Source organism: Cervus elaphus, chromosome 3, assembly GCF_910594005.1.
Source record: "Cervus elaphus chromosome 3, mCerEla1.1, whole genome shotgun sequence".
Classification (NCBI taxonomy): Eukaryota; Metazoa; Chordata; class Mammalia; order Artiodactyla; family Cervidae; genus Cervus; species Cervus elaphus.
In genome coordinates, this window is record NC_057817.1 from 49,509,961 (window position 1) to 49,533,776 (window position 23,816).

Below are 23,816 nucleotides of genomic sequence, written 5' to 3' on the forward strand. Positions count from 1 at the left end.
GCCAATCTACAGACTCTGGGTTGTGGTGAAGGAAAGAGCAATGTTTATTGTTGGAGCCAGACAAGGAGTGCCAATGCTGTTGCCCCCAAAAAACCCAGAACTCCTTGTCTGATGCCCACAATAATCACTGCATTTTCCCTTACCACAACCGACTGTCAGGAGATCGGCTTTACTGCCCAAGGGTGAGTGGACCCAAGTTTTGGCTTGGTAACACTACTTATTAAAACGATCACCCCAGCCTAGTACAATTTAAGATAGCTAAAAAGTGAAACTATGTTCCACATTTCTTTGTAAATGTGGCAACCAGTATTACTTTTGTGAGTAATACTCATTGTGAGATTAGTTTAGTTAAATAAGGTATGGATATTGGCTCCAAAGCAAGATCTGTGAGTTATCCCTAGATATAAGGGGTTTGTAAGATTTCCTGGATCCATCAGGGTCATTTCTTTGTTTTAGATTTTCCAAATTCATTATTCATACTTATTAATTTTTGCATAATCCTCTAGTCACTAGATTAAAGTTTTGCTCATGGCCAGACTTAGTCAAATTGAACCTTAGAAGACTCTTCATTCGAACCCTTATGCCTACTGTTTAAGTCGGCACCCAAATGGACCAAACCTGTAAGGACATGACCTTTCAGCGTCTTGCTGTTAAATTTCTGTAAAGACTGTAAGGTTCCTTTATCAAGGACACTACTTAACGAGGCCTTCGGCACAAATCCTGTCTATAAATAAATTAAAGGTTGGGATTTGTAAAACCAAAAAAAGTCTCTGAAGCCAGATACTCTTCTTTTTCTTCGTGGAAAAATTCAAGTCCCTGTCAAGTTACAGCCTGTAAAGCGTACTAACCCGGACCTCCCTCTAGAGGGAGACATAGTCCAGCTTTTCTACCAACCGCTGCCCTCATCTTTTATTGCCGCTTTCTTTTTCTACAAGACCGCAGTTCGCTCTCAGAAGCAGGTGCGGCTGCTGAACAGAGGTGGCTATTGGGAAGAGAGATGGAGGGAGGCGACGCCGCCTGGTCCTGCCCTCGCATTTTCTAGCTTAACTCAACCTGGAGTGTTGGCAGGTGTTTTCTCCCTGCGTTCTCCCTGCGCCACACAGGGAAGCCAGTCGTCCCGAGCTCCCTGGGCTTCCAGGCTGGGTGGAAAAAGGGGTCTGGGTGGGACGGGGGATTCTGTCCTCTACGGTGACTTTCTAAAAGGCACCCACTAGTGTGTTTTTGACAGTGCAGCACCTAGGGTGCGAGGCGGAGAGGAGGCTTCGGTTACTAAACAGCTTCCTTTTATTCCGGGGGTCTGATTTGTTTCCTCCGCCGTCCCCCCCGCCTCATCTCTCTCCCGTTCTTTAGCGAATTGGCACAGACAGCACCTGCTCGCTGGTGTTCGATGTCGGAGCTCGCACCTTCTCGGTGGTGACCGCGCCAGCGTACGGGGACAGGGGGACAGCGGCGCTTCCACCCCATCCAGCCCATGATGCCTAGACGAGCAGCGGCTGGGCTGCGTGGGGCTCTGCCCGCAGCACTTCGACGCGGGATCGAGGGGCTGCAGCTGGCTAGGAGTTGCTGTTAAGTGGACTTGGCGCCAAGTCTCGGAACCGGCATCAGCCGAGACCTATCTGCTCAAAGCCGGAACACTAGCGCCTGCCTGCACCGAGCAACTCCAGCGTCTTGAGGGCGGAGGACAGCGAGCTCGGAGCCTCTCCTCCGTCCTGCCCCGAACCTCCCCAGCCGCTGTCGCCCGCCGGGGACCCGGGACCTGCGAGAGCCGGGGAACTGGAGAAGTACGCGGCGGAGGCGGCTTTCCTGAAGGTGAACTGTTCCGTCCAATTGCCTTTCCCCAGAGAGCAAAAGGGAGGGCGGGAGACAAGGCACTGAGGATGTGTGCGTGTGTATCCGTGTGAGGCGACGTGCAGCGGGAGGAAAAGTCGTTACTCGGCGTTTTAAACGCACACAAATCAGGGATGAAGAGCGGCGATTGCTGCGAGACCGCCTTCATTCTCGCAGTGTGAGGAGCTGAGCGCACCGCGCGCATCCGGCGAGGACCGCGGGCGACCGCGGGCGCCGGCGAGGCCTGGGCACTTCGGGTCTCCCCCAGTCCACAAATCTTTTGGTTACTTTGACTCGAGAAAAACGAGAGGAGGAAAGAGCCGAGGCTCCCCGCACATCAGCTTCCGCCCACTTTAAGGGGATTCCAGTTTGGATGGCAAGAGATTCCTGAACCCTCTTTTGCTATCGGAGGAGGAAACGCGCGCGCGCGCGCACACACACACACACACACACACACGCACGCTCGGGGCCACACTCACACGCCCTCCGCTAGCACACACCTCCAGACTTCGGTTCCCTATGCCCCAGAACGGTAACGGCGGATTGGCATCTCGGAAGCGATGCGAGAGCGATAAGACTGGCGCGGGTCCGCGGAAGCAGCAGGAGCATCGCTAGGTGTTGCCGCCACCAGGAAGCCGGGCTGCAGGTAGGTGCCGGCCGCGCCTCCCGCCGGCGCTGGGGGCTCGCGCGGCAGCCGGAGGACCTGGGGGTCGGGGGCTGTGGGGAGCTCGCCCGGGGGCAGCGAGGGGGTGATGGCAGATGCTAGTTGGGCGGCCCGGCTAGGGGCGGGAGTAGAGGAACGCCGAGGGGGTCAGAGCAAGCGGAGGAGGCTCCGAGAGCTTTGCCCTTCCTCTCTTCGCTCTCTTCTCTGCCCCATTTCTCCTAACACAGCGATCCATCCGGCCGAGGACTGAAGTGGGTCTGAATTCCATCCCTCTACCTGACCAGTCTCGGTTGGTAATCATTTTGGACTCCTAATAAGAAGCTGGGAGTCGCGTATAAGGGACCCTGACATCAGTAGCATGCCAGGTCGTCTTTCCGAAAACCCCACTTTCTGTCTACTTCTGATTATTTCTCGGGCCTGTCTGCAGAAGGTGGGTGTTTCAATGAGGCGATTGCTTTCTCCACCTCTGACTGTTTTCATCAAGAATCATCTGGATAAGTTCTGGCGCCTTGTCTCCGTAAAGGCTGTACTTAGATTTGGTAGCAGACGCTTTACTACTGAGATAAAGATCTAGTAAAGGATACTACGGGAGAGGTTTAGGACAAGGATCATTTTAGGAACAGCGTTCAGGAAACACACACACACACACACACACACAAAGAGCTTCGAGAAACTAACGGTTTTTCATTTCTTTCCGGATGGATGTCCCCACAATCTTGCTAATACTACACGGTTTTTCTGCCTCACTGCTTGCCTGGCCCTTCCCTCTTCCATTGCAAAAGGCCAGGTTCCACCAAGAAGTGTTTTCTTTTAGGCCACTGTCAGTGGGGAACGTGTTATTTCCAGAAACTGCCTTTGCAAAGCAAAGTTTGAGGTCCATCGCCCTCTTTCCCCTAGAACTGCAGGTTGAGCTATCTAGTCTCCACATAAAAAGGACGAACTGTCGGTGCTTGAGAGCCCCTGAATAGATGCGAAGCTTTCCGAGTCGGGGAGTCGGTATCCTACTTCCTGAGCAAGTGTTGAACAGTTGCCTGGAGCTGTGGAATCACAGGTGTAGTCGCTAGAGTAACTAGCTAGCCTCTCTTCACCGGGTGCTGGGTGAGTTGGGCTTGCGACCATAAGACAGAAAATAATCTTTTTGAGAGTGTTAAATACCGTCTTGAATTTTGCTAGCGTTGTTCTTGAAAAAACAAAGCCAAACCTGTATGCAACCTTTGCTCTGAAAAGTAACCCCAAAGCAGCTGGTGTTTAAGGGCCTTTTACTCATGACAGGATGAATTTTAATGACTATTGACTGCATGATAATTATCTGATTCCTGTCTTCCCCAACTAGATTGCTTGAGACATCAGCATTCAGACTGTTATCAATTAACACTTTAAAACTGATCTATTAGGCAGTGTAAGTTAAGACAAATGAGTAATTAATTTAAGATTTCTGTGTAAAGTGCTAAATGACAATAACTAGCAGAGGAGGCTGAAAGCACTTCTAAACCCTTTAAAAACCAGGCATTAAGATTATCTGTATTTATTCCAGCCTTCCCATGTTTGCACATGTACTCTCAGACTAGTGACTCTTTTACAGTTTCACATCTCGCACCTAAGATGATTAAAAATGATCAGACACATTTAATCTTCTCTCTTCCTACTTTATCCTGTTTTGGATCTCCTCCTGGGTCAGTTGTTTGCATATTGACCTTTGTAGAATGCTAATTTTTAAAGTCATCAGTAGCCATTGAAAGGCCATTACTAACCACACTGGAGTTTATTTTATTTTCATTTTCTTAACTTTCAGTGAAAAAAATTGGGTTACATTATTTATAGATATAATACTATGAGAACAGTGTCACGCTGCCAACTGACTTCTTATATACAGTGACTTTTAAGAGGCAGAACACAGTTTCAGTAGGTTGCTTTTTTCAAGTTAGGGTTTTTTTTTTTTGAGACTGGAATCTTGATTCTTGCCTTTAACACAGTTTTATAGTTTAGGGTGCTTGAACTTACATATTTATATATAGTGCTATGATGTACGTCTCTTAAGGAAGAACCAAAAACTTGGCATAAAAGCAAACACCTATAGTGCTATAAGTTGTGCTAAAAAGGAACCTAGGGTTACTGAGTTTGTGTGCTTTTGAAGCTGAAAAGTATTAGCTATTTTAAGTGACAGATTGGAGAGTGAAGATTCATTGAGATCCCATGGATCTATGTCAAGAAAGGTACGTATTGCTTGAAGACTGCATTATAGTATTTACTAAACACCAAGTTATAAAATGTGATAACACAGCTGTAAAAAGATCTGTTTTTAGACATGGCCACTTTTCCTTTTTAAAAATTTATGAAGTGATGAAGCTTAGGGAGTGATAGGTTTTGTGGAAGTTGTTTTGTATAGTATCGAAGTTCTAGTGGTCCTGGGTTCTGTATCTTCAATATAGTATTTTAATTTTGATTCTTTTACCAAGTGTTTTTGAGTATTGAAATGTTGAAAGTGCATTTTAGGGTTGATTCATCACTAGTTGCAAGTATGGATTATCCTATATAGATAGGCTAATATGTGCCTCTCTAGCATTTTCCAGGCTTTTTTTTTTTTTTAAATCATGAGCTTTGATCAAAGGTACTGTCCGATTCTGCCTAAGTTCAGCTGTGGCAGCAAGCTGATGGGCATTTGCCTCTCTAACACATGTCCCAAACTAGGAATGTTCTAAAGTGTCTTCACTTTATTTCTAATATATTTGAGACGATGAAACAACCAGAGTGCAAACAGTTCAGTGCCCCTGCTTTTACTTCTCCAGTATTTTATTAGGGATGCCTCATTAAGTCACATTATTCTGCAGCTGTTTTGCTCGTTGAAGATTCAAGTAAAAATAAGGAACTTGACTGTGCAATGCAGTTTTGTTTTCTAGGTGAAAAACCATAAGTTGAAGTAAAATAAGCATCTAACGCAGCCCCCTTTGATCTATACCTGACATTTACAAATGCAGTTCATCAACCTGTTATTTGTAGGGCTCCATCAAAACAAAGAGAAAGAAATGCATTAACACAGTGTTTCTAGATATGAAGGCCAAATCAGCTGCATCAACCTCGTATCTGGTCCACATACCTGCACAGTGTTTCATGAGATATATATTGTTTATGAACCATTGATTTTAATGCCAGGTAATACAGTGAATTTGCCATTTTGTTTGAAAATTCTTTGATTTATTTTGAACTACTTGGAGCACATGGAACTGTACTACTGAAAGAGGAATATATTCTCACAATGAGTCTTTTTAGAGAACAGTCTTACTTTAGGTTTAGAATGCAGTCTGAAATAGGGGTGAGGGAAAGTCAGGCCCCGCAAATAGCGACCTAGGAGTTGGTTTTGGTTTTTAAGTTGTCATTGACCACTGGTAATTTTTAGAAAGTCTGATTCTGTTCATTTGGCACAATGAGTCAGTGACCTTGTCAATAATATATAGCTAACAGTTTTTGTCTTCTCCTCACTCTTGACAGAAATTTTAAGAGGAATGGTTAGACTTAATTGGAATGTGAAGAAAAATGGTACTTAAATACTTTTTTCTGGCAATATGACTCTAATCTCTACTTCAATATGTTTATATATGTATGTGCATACACACATATGCATTTAACGGAAACCGTGTATTGAAGAGGAGAGAAAGCCTTTAAAAAAAGGTCTATATTTTTAAAGTACCTAATATTTCACTCTTTTACATGATTTGACCTACAGTGCAACCGTAACTGTCATTTAACAAGGTTGCTTATAATTGAGCTTTAATCTTTGAGCCACTGTTGCAGGCAATATTTTTTCTCTTCAGTTCTTTCTTTTGGAGATATTTTTATTCATTAGGCTAAAAATGCAAAAAAAAAATCAGTTTTGTCCTCTATGTAAGGGCTCTTTGGAATGTTTTTATTGACACCATGACTGGCAATCTCAACACATTTTAAACAGTGAATATATCTGTATTCTCTTTATTAAATATGTACCTCTGCAGTCAAAACACAAACTGTGCATTACATGAGAAAATGCTATTCTGGTTTCATATGGTATCTATAAAATTTCCAGAAACATATTGATATTACACTCCAAGTTTGTTAAATTTCCTAAACCCACCCACTTCCAATGTGTGTACTGCATGTATGTGTTGGGTTTTACCCTATACATTTTACACTTTACTATAAGTGTAGGCCACCTAGTGACTGGAATTAGGGAAAAATTTATGCAGTTGATTTTTATTAACATTTAAAAAATAGAAGACTTTCAGGTTACTTGGGATTCATATAAGACATGAATATATAAGCTATGAGGAGAGTATTCCATTTTATTCATAATTATCCATATGGGGTATATAATATAACTAGGGAATCAGAGCTTATATGCTTTTATTTGATAAAGTCCTTTTAATCACTTCCTTTAGCCTCCTAAATTACTCCATAGCTCCTGTAATTATTTTATAATTTACCCTGAATGGCCAGTTAGAGAAGGTACATCTCCCTTTCCCCTAGCAATAGCCAAAACATACTTATTCAATTACATTTATATTTATAGTTCTCGTCTTACACAGTGGATTTTGGAAACTTTTTACAGAGACAGAGATTGGATAATGTGATAATGCTGCCTTCTTAGCAATTATAGTGGCAGGCTGAATTTAGTACTTTGACAAAATGGGGACAATCATCCCAACAAGTCTCCCTTGCTCTTTTTTTTTCTTGAGCCACATAAAGCTAAGTCTTCATATAAAGCCTGGAGAGTGCAAAGTAGCTTTTGATGAATGCAAGGTTTGTTTTACTAAATATTTTTGAGTTTTTTTCCCTGCTATGAACTAGTCACTGTATAATTGCATGCATGTGAATGGGCAACTGTGTTGACCTTTAAAGGTCATGCAAAGATTCTAAGCCTTACCATTTGCAGTGTTAATTGCCTATGGCCTCCTGTTGCTGCATATGGAGCTTTCTGTTGAGTTTAATAATACAGAACAGATTATGGAGCTAGCAGATTATACAGCTCTTTATAAGTGAATTCATGAAGATATCCATGGTAGGCACTGTGACAGAACATTTTTTGAAAAGTGTATATGTGCTTTAAAGTTAAAATTTTTGAGCAGAATCACCTGGGCTATGAGAAGACATTATTTCTGGTGCAAAAAAACTGATCATTTAAAATTATTTTTGTGTAAAAGCTGTGCTTTAGTTTTATTTGGCTCTGACTGAGTTTTCACTCTGAACATTCTTCTTGGAGATCCGCAAAAGAATTGTACTTAAATATTGGAGAAAACATATGCTTGTCCTTTCCTGCTCTGTTATGGTAAAGACCATCTAGATGAGAAAAGCAACGTGTGTTATTTATCCTAGTCTGCATTATCCTGGCTTCATGTTTTTTGACTTTATAGATTGGAGTAAGCAAAAACAGCCAACTACAAAAGGGTTATGTGGTCACAGGAATAGTAATAACAAAATCTCAGTCTAGTAATAGAACACTGAGACTGTTAGAATATGTTCTTCAAGATAACAAGCCCTTTAAACCCCTAGAACTTATGTCTACTCAAATAATAGAGCTTTGTGCATTGATGTAGCCAGTTTGGGACTGCTCAGATCAGTCAAGAATTCAGAAGTGGTCAATTCAGATCATTTGAGGAAAGCAACATATACACTTGTATTTTTAATTTATATTAGTTTATGGCAGTTCCAAAGTATTTAAGGTGGAAAACCTAATTATTGTTACTGTTTCCCTCTTAGTTTAGTTTTACCTATGATGGATGGCATACTCAAACTTGTTGGTGTTGAAGAGTTCAGTAAATTCTTCCTTAGAATGGCCATCAGACGTATCAGCAGCAGTGACCTGGTCCTGCTTTGGTTTGTATTTTCTTCAGAAAGTTGGCTTGAATTGAGTGAAACCGTTCTAACTTTAGTTTTCTTTCATGGCATATAAGGAGAAAGGAGGTAGGTGATCTACCTTTTAGGCAGGCAATCCAAAGGCCAAGGGTATTGAAATCTCAGACTCTGGAAACAGAGGCCCCATTTTGGGCAGCTTTAAGTTCAAGGAAAATTCTAGCCTAATTTTTTTTTTTTCCCTTAGCTTTAGGTCCTGAAATGTTATATCACAGTAGTTTCCTGCTAAGAAGCATATTTAGCATTTGTTGCAAACTTCTTTTAGATTGATTGTTGGTGTGTGTATAAATATACCAGAACTGGGTCAAAATTTAGAGTTTGCTATTTGAAGATATATTTGCTCATCACGTTATTTGTTGAGGGGTTAAAATTCATTGGCTTGCATTTTGGTTAGCAAATACATTTTGAAAATGATTTTTATAAAGCCCGTGTGGTACCGTGGTGAGAGCTCTGGAAATTCTTTTGTAGCTCTACCAATAAATAACCACATAACCACAAGAAAGTCACTTTACTTCTCTGTGCCTCAGTTTCTCAGCAATATATTTGCTTCATTCAAGTTTTCAAGATGATTAAAAATGTATTTTTTGCTGTGTCCTGACCTATTAAGCTTCATGGTGTGGGAAGTGTAATAATGTTGCAGTGTATGCCTTTATTTAGAAAGTCAAGATATGGCTAGCACAGAAAGTTCCTGGAACACCAGTAAATGTTCCAGAAGTGCTTTTCAGTAAGCAGTTTGCCAAAGTTCAGTTCTATATGATTGGGATGGTAATGATGTTAATGATGTTTATGATGACGACTAAAGACTATAGATGAAGGGACACAAAATGGAATCAGACTAACGCTTATTTTGTTTATCCATTTTTTCCTAGTATGCATGATGCTGTTTTGTTGCAGAATAAGTTGTAACAGGCCTTGAGTCTTAGGTTTTTGTTGGAGTTACATGTCTCTTCTCTACTGCTGGTTTTCAGAGTCACTGAAAGAAAATTATTTGGTTGATTAACCCAAATAGAACTAGGTTAACAAATGAATAATCTTCATATACCTGTTGATAATTAAACACCTTCATTCAAAAATCTGCATGTGAACTTTTGACAATTTATAATCCTTGGGAAAGTTCATGGATCTATTCAATGTCTTGAACACTCACTAGGTGCTTGGGGATATTTTGGTAAACAAAGATACAGAATTTACCATTTTAGTATAATACTTAAAGTTTTGAAATGAATCTGGAGGAATGGTTCAACCATGTATTTGTGCTATAGCTGCTCTTTTGTTTATAACTGAAGTATAGTTCCAAAAAGAAATAGTTAAAATATCTGAGTTGGAATGAGTTGTGAAGAATAATATCACAGTATATATCTAAGGTGAGATAATATGTAGTTAAGTGGGTTGATTCTAGCTCAAAAGATGGATTTTCAAACCAGTGTAACACAAACAATGACTCCTTTTCCTGTTTTATGTACACGAAAGAAAGAAATTCAGATAGACTGAATGACTTGATCAGTGACATGATGCTCCCTGGAGACTCTTAAAGGGGTTGCAAATTCAAATGTGCATAGGAGTCTGGCTGGGAGTGTGAATCAGTGAAGCTGGCCAAATGGAAGATGACAAATGGCAACAGACACCCAGTTTCAGCTACAGTGTTGGGGAGACTCTGGGGAATGGTAGAGATTCTGGCCAACATTCAGGATGGGAGACCTGAGCCTTGCCTCTGTTTGTGGCCACGCCAGAATGTGGGCCTGGTGTTGCTAGATTTTCTGAACTGTAGAAGAGGACTTAGAAGTGTAAAATTTTTAATGCGGAAGTTTTAGATTTATACATGACACCATTCAAACTTGGAACACTGGGTGGGCCAACAGATATGTCTGCAGGCTGTATGCAGGCCAAGAGTCATGAGTATGTCACTGTTGACAGAGGGATATGTGAAGACAGCTCGCTAGGGAGATATGTGTATGCCTGCCCTTCTGTTGTCGGTAGCCACAATCCTCCAACCCCAGTTGCATCTGGAGCCAGGGTGGTTGACAGCAAAAGGCTTAGCTGGAAGAGCTGACTGATCATAACGAGTGGTTCAACCTCACCCCCGGTTTTAGTGTTCTTATTATGGGCTCATTGTACCGTTGATGCTGAACTCCTCTTGATGTTGATGGTACTTTGGAGGGTTTAAGCGATGTGCTGGGAATACAGAAGTTTACGTGTATGCCAGGTATCTGGAATAGCTCTATAGTTTCGTAAAACCATTTCCTTTAGATCAGTGCTTCTTAAAGTTGGAAATGCACACGAATCATCTGGGGTCATTTTGCTAAAATGTAGGTTCTGCAGGGGGGTCTGGAGATACTGCGTTTCTGATAAGCTCTTGTGTGGGGCTAGTGCTGCTGGCATTGGAGTTGCAAGGTTTTAGAGAGCTTCTTCACCTGCATTTCAATCCATGCAAGCAGAAAGGCTCCGACTATTACTTCTCTGACAGGCTTCTCCTTGTAGTAAGCAGCCTAAACTTGGCCACCGACTTCAAACACTTTTCTCCAAGGCTCTTTAATTTGAGCATAGAATTCATAAGCGTTATGCTTAGTTTTCTAGTCTTCTATTTAGAGAACATATTTTCCCCCCCAAACATATCAGAGATTGCCTTTTCTTCACATATTAATGAAAATTTCATTTATTTCCTACCGTTTGAAGAAATAAGTTTATTTTATAAGTAAGGCGTTATCTTAAACACAGATCTAGTCTAGTATAGAAGTCAGTTTTAGATCCTCAAATCATTTTTGTAATTTCAACAGTAATTGCTTTCTTTAAGTTTAAATGTCACAATTTTGGCCACAGTGTCTTGATTTTTGTTCAACTTAAGTAGTTATTAGGAATATGTGGGAGGATGGAGTTGGAAAAAGACGGTTTTCTGTGTGTGTTTATTGTGCTTATAACTTTTGAAGTGAATCTCTCCCCTTTTCTTTTTTGCTCTGCTCATCCTAAATAGCTTTCAAAAAAAAGTGATTTCTTCAACATTGAAGGCATAATAACTTATTATTTAGGGTATTTGACTTTTTTACAATTATTTTTTTTCTAAACCAGTTTTACTAATGCCAGAGGTGTTGTATCTCAGATGCGTAACTCGATTCAACTGAGAGATGACTTAGATCTCATGTTACAAGCCCAGTTAAAAAAAAATTCTGTTGCCAGTTTTATCAATGTCCTGGAAATTCTTAGGTTTTCTTCTTGGTTTGTTAATTTCAATCCTAGAGTAGATTTAGACATGTCAGAGGGAAGCGGTTTGGTTTCTTGCATGTTGTATGATTAATGCTATTAAATCTTAGTCAGTTTCCTTTAAGTGCTTTCGAAGTTTCTATGACATTGAATAGCTTTGCTCGTAGCTGAGTAATGATGTGAATTGATTTTCCTGAATCTGTTAGACTGTAAGCTCTGTGAGGCGGAACCATAAACATGTTTCTATTGATTCCTGGTGCTTAGCGCAGTGTCTGGCATCCAACAGGTACTTAATACATTTAACAGGACAATGATCAATCGTTCATGTTGATAGAATGTCTTTTTGTATGTTGCTTCAATGTGTGAGCAAGTATTATACGAACTGTCATTTATTCTAATTGTGTTCAGTGTGGCTGTGTGTGTGAGAGAAAGAGGGTTTATTTTGACTTGGAATTTCCATCTCTAACCTGAAAGGTATATTGGCATTAAAAAAATAAATGCATTCTAGTCAAAACATCAAAGACAAAAAACAAAATGAGCATGCTGACCGATATTCCATTCTTTCTACAATTTATTGTAACCTGGAGGTTTAGAGACTACGTGTGCTTATGATTCTGCTGTTGTATAAATTAAATAATATTTGTCAATGTCAAATTTAAGTGTTGTTAATCACATATGGAATATATTTTGATTGCTCTTGTCAGTGACTTGACTCATCATTCATTAGGGAATTTAAAGCCTTTTAGTCTTATCCACATAATTACCATTTTCATAATTTATCATGAGCCAGATTTGCTTCACTCTTTCACCTTCAGAAACACTATTGACTGTGATATCATTGTTCTTGGCTTCAGTGATATTGAAAATTACTGGTGTTCTAATTTTAAATGCTATTTTGTACAGATAGTATGCATTCAAGTATTGATTTTATTTTAGTCCTTCTGGGTTAAACAGTTTTTTTAAATGCTTGCCACCATAGATGATTTCACAAAATTAAAATTCTTTGACTGTAATTGAATATGAAGGAAACTCATGAGTATCATAAAAACCAAAAAAGTCAGCTGATTTGTTCATTAAAAACTTAAAGTTGGATTGGGTTGTTTTCATTGTAAAAGATTGCATTAAATTATATATATTAGCATCCCTATATGCTTAAAAAGGTGCTCAAAGCCCTTAGACATAATGTCTTCACTCTTTGAAATATGAAACCTATTTTTGGAACTTTTTAATATGAGTCAAAGGACAGGCTTTACACTGACGAGATCTGATTTTTCTTGGTATTGTTCAAAAACATAGTTTATAATTAAGATCTAAGGCTATTGAACTAGGGCCATTGTGTAACGTTTGAAAAAGATAGATCTGTGCTTCTTCCCCAACTCAATCTCAAATACGAGGTTAATGAAAAATTTAGGTACTGTATAGTACTGAAAGATTTTCAAAATCAATAAGTAAAATTAAAGTCAAGCTTAATGTATATTGGTGAATTTTTCTTTGGAGCAAAGTTTCTGTTATATTTCTAGGAAAGCTATTTAAGTTATAGTCTTCTTTGTCTGGTATCTTTTCCTAGCAGCTGATTACATCTAGTCTTTAAACTCAGGGTTTATAGCTAATATTTCACTTTGTATTTTGTGAAATCTGCTTCACGTTCACGGAATAGATGGTATGGCAGACTGGAGTAAAATGAAAGCAGAAAGCAGGCTGAATAGCTGGCAATCAGGGATTAAAAAGGTGGCAGGGTTCGCATTTTACAGGACATAGTGGGGAAAAGGTAAGAGATAGGGGCCAGATGGAGTGAAAGGGAAGGAAAAGGGTCAGAATGGAAGTTTGTTCTAGCTAGAATTTTTATACAAGAAGAAGAGGAAATGACCTTTGAGAGAAGGAAAAAATTAGACAAAGAATACATCCATTATAATTCTTGGAACAAAGAGGCAAAATGGCAACAAACTAAAGCTACAGAGGAGAGAAAGATGTGTGGTGCCAAACTAATTTTTCCCTCTTGATCTTATAGAAATTCTATCCCGGAATGGGAACTTTCTGTGAAGGTGTTGTTTTTTTCTTTTTTTTTTTTAGCCAAACTGAAAGACTGGGTTCTAGTTCTGACCTTGCCCCTAGATAGTCAACCCTAGAAAAAGTTACTGAACATTTTTGTCATCAGTTTTTTCAATGTAAATGAGATGATTGGATTTAATGATTACTTAGATTCCTCTAAACTTTATGTCAAAGATGACCAGAGGTCATCCTTTTATGCTTCTATTCCATCCCCTGAACATTATCTTAGACCCCACTCTGTCTGCTTCCTTCCTAGACTGTGAAATTCTTGATCTGGAAATGATTTGTTCTTTACCTTGTACCACCTAAGCCTACCTTAGAACATACTCAGGCATTTAATAAGTGTTTTATTAATTGGTCTTTAATTTTATTATTCTAAAATTCTAGATTTTTCATCTACATAATAAACAACAGTGTATTCCAGAGGCATAACTAATAACCACATTTGCATGCTGCTTATTGTTTATAAAACACTTTCATGCATGTGATTTTATTTGATATTTAAAATCGCTATGAGATCGGGATAAGTACTATCCTCAATTTCAGGTAAGGAAATTGGTGGAGACTGGTAAAAATCACAACTAGTGAGTGCCAAGAAGTTGGCTTGAATTCAAAGCCTAACTGTTGGGAGAAAATTCTCTATGGGTCTCTTAAGACACTAGGTATCCTATAGTTCCATAATATCTTTTTAAGCATGTTTAAAAAGTGAATAGTCCTGGAAGATAATGTCTCCCTCTGAATCACAGGGCAAATTTGCTTACTGTCCAGCATTAGTAAAAAAAAAAAAGTCTCCCTCCAAGGCAAAGGGCATATCTACTAGTAGTTTATTATAAAAGATTTCCTAAGCCCAAGGTTCCACAAAGCCGTGCATATGCATTGTCCATACGGGCTCTTTTGTACTGAACCTGTGGGACTTGGTGGCAAAGGAACTGACTCAAAAGCGATGTTCACTTTTCTCGCTGTGTAATAGCTCCTCTGTATTTTACTCAAGAGTCTTGTGTCTTTTGCCATTAGTTCTGGGGTCCTTCTTGAGACCCATCCTTCTCTGATATTTATAAAGATCCTTTGGTGGCACTATAGAGGTTAAGTTCCATGAGGGTTTGGAATAGGAAGTCAGGGAGGCCAGCTAGAGAGCAAGTGAGAAATGGCAAGAATTTGAAGAAAGAAGTTGGAAGAAGGGAGGAAGAAAAGGCAAAATTTAGATGTAGGAGATGGAACCAACTGATCATGGAGATTAAATGTGTAAAAGAGGGAGAGAAAGAGTCAAGGATAGGTCTTTGCTTGGGTGACCCCCAAAGTTACCCTAGTCTATCTAGATGAAGATAGTTGGTTGAATTTTAAGCATTTTGACTTTGAGGTGCCCTTGGGATATCCAAGAGGAAGTCTAAATAAGTAGTGGTAAATTTGGGTCTGGTGTTTGGGACAGAATTATGGTTTAGACATGGGGATTTGGGAGTCATCAGTGTACATGCTGCTGTTGAAACCTAATTAGGTGTGATCTCCAGGAAAAGTGTTTAACAAAACACCAAGGAGAGAGCCCTGGGGAACAATGAAATATAGAAAGGAATCTCAGCTCTTTTTTATGTCATAAAGAAGAGTCACCTTTCTCTCTGTTGTTTTCTCCCTGGGTTTTTGCTCAGCTTGCTACAACTTGGCCTCATAAACGGAGGAGTCCACCTTTCCTGTTATGACCTGCTGTATAGAGATGCTGAGGTAGCGGGAGGAGAGAGCAGTGCAGGGAACCTGGGGAGCATGCCTGCAGTTCCTTATTTCCATTTCCCCTCTGCTGTCCCTGGATATCATTATGTTTTAAGGCTGTACTCCTCAGGACTGTCGGAGAAGGGAATGGCAACCCACTCTAGTATTCTTGCCTAGAGAATCCCACGGACAGAGGAGCCTGCTGGGCTGCTTGCTGTCCATGGGGTCGCACAGAGTTGGACACAGCTGAAGCGCCCTAGCATGCATGCATGCATTGGAGAAGGAAATGGCAACCCACTCCAGTGTTCTTGCCGGGAGAATCCCAGGGATGGCGGAGCCTGGTGGGCTGCCATCTACAGGGTCGCACAGAGTTGGACACGACTGAAGCGATGCAGCAGCCGCCGCCTTAGGACTGTCATGGACAAGCGCACTGGGAGGGGATAAAGACTTTCCCCCTGTGGTCTTGACTCTTTATGGAGATCTATAGATATTTTAAAAATTAAAAATTTGAGCTTTTACAACATTCCAGGCACGGTACGAAACACTTCATATGAATTATCTCATGTACACAGTAATTCCAGAAGAAGGTACCACTGATATCCCTATTTTGTAACTAAGTGACTTGACCAAGACTGCCCAGCTCGTAAGAAGCAGGCGAATCTTGAATCATACATCCGGTCTTCAGGGCTCAGTTTTTAACCATAGAGTACTGCATCTAAGTCATACTTTTTGGAAAAGTAGATCCATTCTGCTTAACACACTGCTGGTTAAAACACTGTCTTGATTCAAATTATTTCTACCTAAACATCCTAAGTAGGTCTTGTCTCTCTAAGTTTAGAATTGTATCATTAAAATTACACTATAACATCCATAGCATTCTTTGAGTATCTCTTAGATTTCCCCTATGTAGCTTTGTATGGTCCTCCAATTTCATATGATAAGGCATTAAGTAATGAGATAAAGAGCTAGCATTCAAGAAAATTTGAAAGATTTATTCATTTATTCAAATATTTGTTCCTTTGAATCAAAAAAGGAAAAGCTCCAATTTCAAAACAAATGTGAGCTAAAGTGTGTCTTTTTCTGGAATTTAAATTCAGGCTGAAACATTCTATTACATTTATCTTACAAAAATCTCTCTTGGGCTCTTGGTTATATAAGAAATGGGTTTCTTAAGGGTAGAGTGGGAATAGCTTAGGCAGCAATCCCGGCTGCCAAACTCCGTTGCCTCTGTAGAACGTCAATATAAGACTAATTAGATGCTAAATGCTTGGTGAGTATTGAACAGCGCAATCTTCTAATTTTCTGATTAATGACAAAGCTTCATGGAAACATTAATTATATTGGAAGAATTCAGACAATCCCGTTTTTGAGGAAAACAGAAAATATATATGTAAATGGATTTTTTTCCTTAATAATATAGCAGAAGACACTCCATGGTCACATGAATAGTAGGTTCCTATTCTTGAGGGTTATGGATGTTTTTAATAATATGATGACAAAATTGAAGGAGTGCTGTATTATAGCTACACTATATTTTCTTTGGAATCTGTCTTTAAAGCTCAATGTTAGAAAAGAACATATTGAATCTTTTTTTTAAATGAGAAGTATCATGCAATGCAATTATATATATGTTCAGAATATATATGCTTAATATTCTCTTTGTATACTTTCTTAGTCTGAATTATTTGCTTCTACAATGGATTAGTAGTTGATGGTAATTTGTCTTATTTATCAATAATTTAAGTATCACTATAGATTATACTCTAAAACTATAAAAAGCCCCAGCTAGAAAGTTTTGTTCGTAAGAGAAAGGTCTCTTGGGAAAGATATGATTTAAAATCATAACAAACAACAGTGTACTTTCACTTGAAGAGCCACTTTGTTGAAGATGACGGGGCAGTTTTATTTCAAATGACTGGGGATATGGCAAAGTGAAAATGTGGTATAAAAGGAGCTTATTGTAGATACACAATAACTTCAGAAAAGAAGAAAAATGTGCAGTTCAAAGAAATGATATAATCAGAGCAATCAGTAGGCATTTTGAATATTTTTCTTTACTCATTTTATTATAACATTTATACCTGATTCCACCCCTTCCCTGCCATAATATAATAGTTTTAAATCAGGAAAAAGCCTTGGGAATGTAGAATCCAAAAGTCTCATCTTATAAACGAGGTCTCAAGGTCCAAGAAGTAGCCAAGATGTGCTAAAGGGCACAGAAATGGTGTCAGATCCAGGTCTGGAACCTCGTATTTTGGATTTCCCGATAGAGTGTTTACACTGCAGCTGTGCCTCATCAGTTTTTCATAGAGTCAAAGTTCTGGAAGGGAGTTTCAGAGGGCACCTAATCTATCTTACTTTCTTACACTGATTTAGAAAGTTACATGAACATTGATCCAATTAAGGAAAAAAGATCTACAGAGAAAAGAATGCTAAAATTTCATTCACTAATTTATTCTAGAGTTTAGTACCCTGTTTGCCAATATATGTTGCTACAGTTGTTGTTTATGGAGCACCTGCTATGTGTCAGGCACTATGCTATGTGCTGCAGATACTTAGTAAAACAGAAAGAGTCCTCATTTCTTGGAGTTTTTAATCCAGTAGAAGAGAGAGCTAATACACATACATGTATATATGCATTTTCATATAGACACAAATATATTTGCACATTAGGGTAAGGCTGTATCTTCAAATATTTAGAAAACAGTGTTGTATCAATGGACAGACATACAAGGCGTAAGATTTTGATTCAAAAGGAGAAAAAGATTGGAATTATTTAAAGCTGTCTGAAGATTAAGAGCTTTAGAAAGTGGTGATTTTATAACATTGGGGTGCTCATGAAAGTGCAACTGGACAGCTTCCAGGAGAGCATTATTTTGGAGGCATTCAAATGCTAGATGGACCTTTTATTAAGTTATTTTTCTTTGAACTTCTTTATGGGAAAAATTAAATTCTTTGCCCAGTGGATTTTATTTAGGCTTCGTTTTATTTGATTTCTCTGACATTTGATTTAGATGGCCATTACCTTCTTCTCCAGCTCAACTTCCCTCTGCCCGCCCCCCACAGGCTTAATAAACAATATTTGTGGTTCCTTTCTTAATTGTATGGTCTTTCTTTAGAACCTCTTTTCCTGGTTCCTCTTCCTCAGTTGTTATTTAGTCACTCAGTCATGTCTGACTTCCTTGAAATAATGATGTTCCCTAGCACTCAGTTCTTAGAATATCTACATATTCATATTTCCTTGATCGTATTTACTCTCATCACTTAACTAGTGCCACTGTGTTGCTGATTTCCAAATCTGAGATTCCAAGCAAGGGTTTTTCAATTGAAATATCCAACTGTATACTACTTCTCTCTATCTGGATGTCTCAGATTGAACTCATTCTCTACTCTTTAAAAACTCTTCCATGTTATCCTTTGTCACCAAGTAATATTTAAATCTAACTAAAAGTTGTTTCAAAGTGGTGAATTTGCAACACTGGAGAAGTTGAATATGTATCAATCACCATGTTATCTAGATCAGAAACTAAGACACAGGTTTCAAAGACTGTGGTCTGGAACAAAGTCCATGGCATGTGGTAGATACTTAATAATAGTCAACTAACTGAATGGATTAAATTTATGCTTGATATTGAGGTCAGGTTCTTTCTTCTGCTCCTCAGTTCAGTTCAGTTGCTCAGTCATGTCTGACTTTGCAACCCCATAGACTGCAGCGCGCCAGGCTTTCCTGTCCATCACCAACTCCTGGAGCTTGCTCAAACTCATGTTCACTGAATCAGTGATGACATCCTCTGTCATCCCCTTCTCCCGCCTTCACCTTTCCCAGCATCAGGGTCTTTTCTGAGTCAGCTCTTCCCATCAGGTGGCCAAAAGTATTGGAGCTTCAGCTTTAGTATCAGTTCTTCTAATGAATATTCAGGACTGATTTCCTTTAGGATTGATTGGTTTGATTTCCTGTCAAACCAAGGGACTGTCCAAGGGACTCTCAAGAGTTTTCTCTAACACCACAGTTCAAAAGCATCAATTCTTCGGTGCTCAGCTTTCTTTATGGTCCAAATCTCACATCCATACATGACTACTGGAAAAACCATAACTTTGATTAGATGGACCTTTGTTGGCAAAATAATGTCTCTGCTTTTTAATATGCTGTCTAGATTGGTCATAGTTTTTCTTCCAAAGAGCAAGCATCTTTTGATTTCATGGCTGCAGTCACTATCTGCAGTGATTTTGGAGGCCAAGAAAATAAAGTCTTTCACTGTTTCCATTGTTTCCCCATCTATTTGCCATGATGTGATGGACCGGATGCCATGATCTTAGTTTTCTGAATGTTGAGTTTTAAGCCAACTTTTTCACTCTCCTCTTTCACTTTCATCAAGAGGCTCTTTAGTTCTTCTTCCCTTTCTGCCATAAGGGTGGTGTCATCTGCATATCTGAGGTTATTGATATTTCTCCTGGCAATCTTGATTCCAGCTTGTGCTTCCTCCAGCCCAGCGTTTCGCATGATGTACTCTGCATATACCCGTGATGGTGTGATCCATCGTGGTTTTCTGGGTCATTAAGATCTTTTTTGTATGGTTCTTCTGTGTTTTCTTGCCACCTCTTCTTAATATCTTCTGGTTCTGTTAGATCCGTACTGTTTCTGTCCTTTATTGTGCCCATATTTGCATGAAATGTTCTTTTGCTCCTAAGGGAGCTTAAACCATTTGGTAAGGAAGATTGTGGAATGACCTTTTTCAGTACTCTAAGTTCAGAATGTCTTCAAGGGAAATTAAGGAAGAGAAACTTCAAAGTCTTCTCTAGTTAGGGGACCTCATTTTTTTCCTGTGTATGTAGTGAAGACAGGAGACTAACATCTATTGAGTACTTTACATTGGGCCATGCCCTGAGTTAGTGACCTTTATATATATATTTGTTCATTTATTCCTCATAATGAGCGAAGGGCCCCAGGGGTTAGTATTGATATCTTCTACCTCATTTTATGGCTAAATACTTGATTGTCAGAGAGGTTAAAAAATAGTTCTATTTAAGGTCACTAAACTTGTTAGGTGACTGAGCTAAAATTTGAACCCAGATTATTTAAATTCAGAGGCAAAAGTCTTCCTGCAGCCTTCGTTTGTTTTCTGTTGATCATTTTCCATTTACCAAGGTCGCTGGTATTGTAATTGCATCTTTACACATGGAAACACTTTGCACGTTCATGAAGCTTTGCATGTGAGTGTGTGCTTACTCAGTCGTGTCTGACTCTTTCCAACCCCATGGACTGTAGCCCGCCAGGTTCCTCTGTCCATGGGATTCTCCAGGCGAGAATACTGGAGTGAGTTGCCATTCGCTTCTCCAGGGGATCTTCCCAACTCAGGGATTGACTTCAGGTCTCTTGCATCCTTGTAGGCAGATTCTTTACCTTTTGAGCCACAAGGGAAGCCCATTTAGTGTGTAGTTAGTGTGTATTAAATACCTACTTTTACTGAGTTTTATATGCAATAAAAAGAGGGAATAGTCAGCTCTTGCCTTGAAAGAAATGACATAGTTATCAACAGGTTATGAAGCATGCTGTTTAGCCTCATGGAGGTTGTAGAAAACTAATTAAACCACTCTGGATCAAAGATTAATTCCTGTGATGCTCTATTTTTCTTGTTGAATTGTAGTTACATGATCTTTTTGGTGTGTTGATGAATATATCACTTAAGTCATGTCAAGAGTCTTCTATTTAAATGGAGCTATGGTCCCTTTTTAAAGCATAACATTGATTTATATCCCTTAATGTATCTACTTTACTTTGTTGAAAGTATTTATTTATTTGCCTTAGTCACTAGATTATGTGATTCTTGAAGGCAGAGACTGTTCTTTGCCTATTTTCTGGCATATTGGTATTCCTTAATGTTTATTGGAAAAGGAAGGGAGGGAGGAAGGAAGAAAAGTATCCTTGTCTTTTATCTCCTGAACTTATAATTTTGTTAAATAAAAATATTGTTTGTGTGAAGTGTTTTATTTTTTCAAGAGTCTTTCTACTACATGATCTGTATGATTTTTCTCTTTGATAAAGATTTTTATGATGATTTGCTTTGGTAGGTTTCCAGTTACATTTAAAAAAATAAATATGAGAGATGATATAGTTCTCCTCTGACCATCTTCCTAATCCTCTATGAAGTTTTAAAAATGATAGGTGTGGGCCTATGGCCAGTTTCTTAATATTATAATAGATTAAATGTGTTTATTCATACTTTATCTCTGTATTATTACTATGCAATGCATCAAAAGGGAAGAAGAGAGGTCCTTTGAAGTCTCTGGTGAAATTCTCTTTTTTTGGGGGGGATGCCTCTTCCTAATCGTTTATTATAAATGGAGTGTCATGCAGCAGAAGTTTCTTATTATTGTTCACACTTTGTTCTAGTCACAGCTGTAGTTTTCTTTTAATACCAGTGAATATTTCAGAATTTGGAATTGTTCTGTAATATAAAATTTTAGCAGAGTAGAGCTGAAGGGTTTGCTTATGTTCTCTTATTCTCTTCAATTACTATAGATCATCTACATGAATTAGTTATCAGTAATGAGGTGATGGTTTATAATAAAGTAATAATAAAAATGATTAATACTAAAATAATCATAACAGCAATAATATAATTTATAATCAGAGAGATCATGTGGTAACCTTAAGTATGGTGAGTCATAGAAAAGTGAATAATATAATGTTGCTAGGTTGCAAGCCGGCTTCCCCAGTGGCTAAATGGTAAAGAATATGGCTGCCAGTGCAGGAGATGCAGGTTCAATCCCTGGGTGGGGAAGACCCCCTGGGGAAGGAAAGGGCAACCTGCTGCAGTGTTCTTGCCTGAAAATTCCATGAACAGAGGAGCCTGGTGGGCTACAGACCATGGGGCCGCAGAGAGTCGGACATGATTGAGCACACACATACGCACACACATAGGTTGCAAGCCACTTATTGTTTTCAGGACAGAGATCAATCAAATGCTATAGCAGCCTGAATAGATGAGTAAGAATGAGCATGTTTTCAAAACTTGTGTATATATTAATAGAATATTGATGGATGGAACTATAACAATAGGCCAAGATAGTCTGCTATCTGATAAAGCCCATATTGCAGTTAGGGTTTACAGTTCTTGGGGGTCTCTCTTGAGTAAATACCACAGAAGTAATAAACAAGTACATTACTCTGGTAGAGCAAATATGGAAATGGAAGAACGTAAAAGCAGAGTTATCTGTCTCAGGAACCTGGTTGATGTGATGTATGCGTTAGACAAATTTCGAAGCTAGTATTTCTTTCATGTTTTGGCAGCATTTCAGAAGAAGGTGAATGTTTACACTCCGTTTATCACTAGGAGATTTGTTTTCTCAAGGAGATTTGTCTGAAGTACCCACCGAGTGTGATGCTAATGACCTAATATCTGATTTACCTGACTTTAAAAGTACTTTTGCTTATTATTATGATGATGATAACACTGGACTCTGACATATAATTTTCTTTGTTTGGCATTTAAAAATGGGATATCAATTATTTTAGGCCCAAGGGTACTATTAAGTCTTGTCCTAGGGACCTTGGGACTGCAATTTTCTCTTTGAGCTTTCATAAATCACTGGCACAACAAGACAAACAAGACAGTTATGCTGCTTGTGAAGAACTTGGAAACTCTACAGTCGGGGAATTGTCGTAGAATCTTGATTTAATTTTTAGATTTGTGCTTCATGGTAAACTCGTTTCTGTTAATACTCCTCAGATTCATTTCTATTATATAGGTGCTGTCAGTTATGAATATATTAACAAAAATGCTTATTAAAAGGACCTGTTACTTAGTTTAAAACATCTATTTCTTGTGTTTTCTAAGTCTGATTTACCACTCTTCTAGTTGGCCTCACTTTTTACTATAATAGGTACACACTTTTAAAACTCTTACTAAATGCACATTTAAAGGCTTCCCTGGTGACTCAGATGGTAAAGAATCTACCTGCAGTGTGGGAGAACTGGGTTCGATCCCCAGGTTGGGAAGATCCCCTGAAGAAGGGCATGGAAACCCACTCTAGTGTTCTTTCCTGGAGAATCCCCATGGACAGAGGAGCCTGGCAGGTTACAGTCCATGGGGTAGCAAAGAGTCGGACATGACTGAGCGACTAAACTCAAGTACGCAAGACATGGGAAACCCTGGAAAGCTGGGTAATATAGGTAGTCATCAATTCACAAATGGTTGTGTGTAGGCATCTGTGTGGTGCATTTGAGAAAATCTCGGTGTACCAAACAGATCATAGACTTTGGCATCAGATAAATCAGATGAGTTCTATTGCTTACTAGGTGCATGATATTTGCCAAATTACCAGCTTCCATAAAAACCAGTGTATGGCTGGTTTTGTTCATCTATATCTTCATCTATTCCTCTACCCCTAGATTAGAGAGTCCACGATAGCTATTATTTCTTCTGAAAATATTTCAGTATTTTTCTAAAAGATAGTAACTTTTAAAAGTTTCATGTATTTTGGATATTAACCCTTTATCAGC

The 23,816-nt window shown here is 39.1% G+C and overlaps 1 protein-coding gene across 1 annotated transcript in view; it reads left to right on the forward strand.

Moving 5' to 3' along the window:
- Positions 1–1,601: 1,601 nt before the first annotated feature.
- The window catches only part of TAFA2 (TAFA chemokine like family member 2), a 550,254-nt gene continuing 528,039 nt past the window's right edge, over positions 1,602–23,816 (forward strand). Inside the window, exon 1 of the mRNA XM_043888396.1 lies at positions 1,602–2,473. The gene's annotated coding sequence lies outside the window, so the exon portion shown is untranslated. The remainder of the gene's footprint in view (positions 2,474–23,816) is intronic.